The following is a 4,532-nucleotide window of genomic DNA, read 5'->3' on the forward strand; positions in this document are numbered from 1 at the left end:
CTCTACTGAGTTGTCCCCTCAGTTGAATAGGCTATTTCTTGTTTTTTTTTTCTAAAGATTTTATTTATTTATTTGTCGGGTGGGGGGAGAGAGAGAGAGCACAAACAGGGGGAGCAGCAGAGGGAGAGGGAGAAGCAGGCTCCCCGCTGAGCTGGGAGCCCGACACGGGACTCGATCCCAGGACCCTGGGATCATGACCTGAGCCGAAGGCAGATGCTTAACTGACTGAGCCACCCAGGTGTCCCAAATAGGCTATTTCTTGAATGAAAAAATGGATAATGCTTCTGTGGAAGATGCTGTGAAGAGAATGAGAAGACATGCGCAGACTAGGAGAAAATGTTTGCAAAAGACAAATTTGATTAAAAAAAAAAAACTCTATTATCCAAAATGTACATAGAACCTTTAAATTTCAACAACAAGAAAAACAAACAACTTGATTTTAAAAATGGGCAAAAGTCCTGAGCAGACTGCATCACCAGAGAAGATATACAGATGTTTTCCCCATTCTCCATCATGGCACAAGATCAGGATGAAAAAAGAGAATCCCATGTGGGAACTTTGCATCCACAAACTGCCACAATGCCTGTGTTGAGAGAGTAGAGACAGACTGATCCTGGTGACCAAGGTGCTGGAGCAGCGCACAGGCCAAACCCCTGTGTTCTCCAAAGCTAGATATACCATCAGAACCTTGGGCATCAGGAGAAATGAAAAGATTGCACAGTCCATGTGGCCAACACAGAAGAAATTCAAGAGGAAGGTGTAAAGGCATGAGTGAATGAGTTAAGAAAAATAACTTCTCAGATGCTGGAAACTTTGGTTTTGGGATCCAAGAACACATTGATTTGGGAATCAAGTATGACCTAAGCTTTGGTATCCGCGGCCTGTATCCCTACATGGTGCTGAGTAGGCCGGGTTTCAACACTGCCGACGACAAGCACAGGACGGGATGTATTGGGACCAAACAGAATTAGCAAAGAGAAGGCTCTGTGTTGATTCCAGTAGAAGTATGATGGGATCATCCTTTCTGGCAAATAAATGCCTCTCTCTATCCAGTCCCATAACATTTTTTCAAAGGAAAAAAAAATAAGATCTACAGATGGCAGATAAGCATATGAAAAGATGCTGACATCATATGTCATTAGGGAATTACAAATTAAAACAAGATATCATGGGGCACCTGGATGGCTCAGTTGGTTAAACATCTGCCTCTTGGTTTCGGTTCAGGTCATGATCTCAGGATCGTGAGATCAAGCTCTGCGTTCGGCAGAGTGTCTGCTTGAGATTCTCTCTCCCTCTCCTTCTGCCCTTCCCCCACCCCACTCTCTCTCTCTCTGTCTCTAAAATAAAAAAATAAATGAGATATCACTACATACCATTAAAATGGCCAAACTCCAAAGCACTGCCCGCAGAGAATGTTGAGAGGGACGTGGAGCAACAGGAACTCTCATTATTGCTTTTAAGAATGCAGAATGGTACAGCCACTTTGGGAGACAATTCAGTTGTTTCTAACAAAACTGAATATACTCTTACCATATGATCCAGCCATTGTGCTCCTTCAAATTTACCCAAATGAGTTGAAACTTAAGTCCACACAAAACTTGCACACAGATGTTTATAGCAGTTTTAGTCTTAATTGCCGAAACATGGAAGTAACCAAGATGTCCTTCAGTAGGTAAATGCATAAATCAACTGTGGTACATTTTGACAGTGGAATTTATTCAGTACCAAAAAGAAATGGGCTATCAAGCCATGAAAAAATATGGAAGAACCTTAAATGCATATTACTAAGTGAAAGAAGCCAATTTGAAAAGACAACATACTGTATGATTCCGGCTATATGACATTCTGGAAATGGCTAAACTATGGAGAAAATGAAAGGATCAGTTGTTGCCAGGGGTGGGAGGGAGGGATAAATAGGTAGCATACAGAAGATTTTTAGGGCAGTGAAACTATTTTGTATGATACTATAAATGGTGGGTATGTGCCAATATACATTTGTCAACACTCAGAGAATGTACAACACCAAGCGTGAACCCTCATGTAAACTATGGACTTTAGGTCCTAACGTAGGTTGAATGATGGCAACAAATTTACCCTTCCAGTTTGTGATGTCGACAGTGGGGGAGACTATGCATGTGTTGGAGGAGGAAGTATGCGGGGACTCTCTGTACTTTCTGCTCGATTTTGCTAAGAACCTAAAACTGCTCTAAAAATAAAGTCTAGGGGTGCCTGGGTTGCTCAGTCGGTTAAGCGTCTGCCTTTGGCTCAGGTCAAGATCTCAGGGTCCTGGGATCGAGGCCCATGTCGGGCTCCCAGCTCCAGCGGGGAGCCTGCTTCTCTCTCTCTCTCCCTCTGCATCTCCCCCAGCTTGTGCACGCACTCTCTCTCACTTATCCTTTCTCCGTCTCAAATAAAAAAATAAAATCTTAAAATAAAAATAAAGTCTATTTAAAAAGAAAAGAGTATGTATAGAGACCCTGAAGAAAGTAATCTGTACCCTGAAAAATCCTGGTTTGGTGCTCTTGTAAGAATGAGTACATAGTGGGGGCGCCTGGGTGGCTCAGTCGTTAAGCGTCTGCCTTCAGCTCAGGTCATGATCCCAGGGTCCTGGGATCGAGCCCCGCATCGGGCTCCCTGCTTGGTGGGAAGCCTGCTTCTCCCTCTCCCACTCCCCCTGCTTGTGTTCCTGCTCTGGCTATCTCTCTCTCTGTCAAATAAATAAATAAAAATATTTAAAAAAAAAAGAATGAGTACATAGTGGGGACCTGGAAGGGGGAGATGGGAAGGTGCTCCTTCTGCAGCTCCAAATAAAAAACCCATAGTCCAGCTTGGGTTACAAACCTACTTCCTGACTTACTCAGGGGAATGGACTACAAGAAAGGTCATCAGATTCACTTGCCAGGGCCTGGGCTGATCAGTCAGTGGACACCAGTGCGGCCATCCCCAAGGCTGAAATCCTGATACATCCCTATATATTGTTATATAACCACTGCTGGAATCCCCTTAGTACCTGTCTGCTGCCCATTACCGTGGCCCATGCCATGTCCCCTGGACCTCCCCTCCTCATCCAGCTACTAAAAGAGAAACTCCACAACCCTGCTTGGCTGCTATGGCTGACTTGCCATTTGATCAATTGGGCTACCCCTTAACAGTTGTTAAATATTTTGGCCAAGGTCAGCTTCATGAGTGTGCAACCTGTGCAACCGAAAAGGCCCTACACTTAGTTTAATGCTTGATTGTCACCATCTTGAAATTTTTTTTAAGATTTATTTATTTGAGAGAGAGAGAAGATGGAGGGGAGAGGGAGAGGGAGAGAGAGTTTTAAGCAGACTATGCAGAGAGAACCGGACACAGGGTTAGATCACACAACCTTGAGATCACGGTGTGAGACAAAACCAAGAGTTGGATGCTCAACAGACTGTGCCACCCAGGCTCCCCACCATCTTGAAATTCTTAATAAATTTTGAACAAAGGCCTTGCATTTTCATTTTCACTGGGCCTCAAAAATTATGCAGCCTGTTTTGATTTTGCCTTTCATCCCTGGAAATGGGGTATTAGGATTACATGGTTGAAGTAAGGGGAAAGCTAGAACAGAGGAGACGTAAATGCTGGACACACTAATATTAAATGTCACTGAGCATGTACACTTGCAATTTGAGGGATAAATGAAGTCCTTGGGACAGTTCAAGGGAGGAGGCTCTTAGAAGTAATAAGCCCTTAGGGCACCTGGGTGGTGCAGTCAGTTAAGCAACGGACTCTTGGGCTTGGCTCAGGTCCTGATCCCAGGGTCATGATCTCAGACACATAAGATCAAGCCCCATGTCAGGCTCGGCGCAGAGTCTGCTTGGGACTCCCTCTTCCTCTCCCTCTGTTCCTCCTCTCCTCGCTTGCTCTCCCTCTAAAATAAGGAAATAAATAAATCTTTTTAGAAGAAGAAGAAGAAGTAATAAACCCTAATACAAAGCTCTAAAAAATACTTTCAGAAATTGGGAGGATGGTTGGAGTGGGATTGAATGGGAAGAGACATATGGGAACTGAGTAGGTTGATTGTGGTGTTTTATATCTTGATAGAAATTTATATGCATTTTTCAAAACTCAGCAAACGGACATTTAAGATTTGTGCATTTTATTTGTAAATATTACATCAAAAGAAATATTGAACTATAGTTAATGATGTGCATGATGAAATATTTAGGAAGTATACTCATGCTTGTAATTTTGATGTTTAAATGCATCAAAAATTAGATGGCTTGGGCGCCTGGGTGGCTCGGTCGTTAAACGTCTGCCTTCAGCTCAGGTCATGATCCCAGGGTCTTGGGATTGAGTCCCACATCGGGCTCCCTGCTCCGCGGGAAGCCTGCTTCTCTCTCTCCCACTCCCCCTGCTTGTGTTCCCTCTCTCTCTGTTGAAAAATAAATAAAATCTTAAAAAAAAAATTAGATGGCTTAAGGTAGGACAAGAGGACAGATATATGGATGGATGGATAGATAGATAGATAGATAGATAGATAGATAGATAGATAGACAGACGGT

General features: G+C 43.4%; 1 pseudogene; it reads left to right on the plus strand.

Annotated features, from left to right (window-relative positions):
* The first annotated feature begins 513 nt into the window (after positions 1 to 513).
* Positions 514 to 1,035, plus strand: LOC123834583 (large ribosomal subunit protein uL5-like; annotated as a pseudogene).
* The last annotated feature ends 3,497 nt before the right edge of the window (positions 1,036 to 4,532 follow it).

This window comes from Mirounga angustirostris, unplaced genomic scaffold (assembly GCF_029215605.1).
Source record: "Mirounga angustirostris isolate CCGP_5_RB_7025 unplaced genomic scaffold, mMirAng1.0.hap1 SCAF_1, whole genome shotgun sequence".
NCBI lineage: Eukaryota > Metazoa > Chordata > Mammalia > Carnivora > Phocidae > Mirounga > Mirounga angustirostris.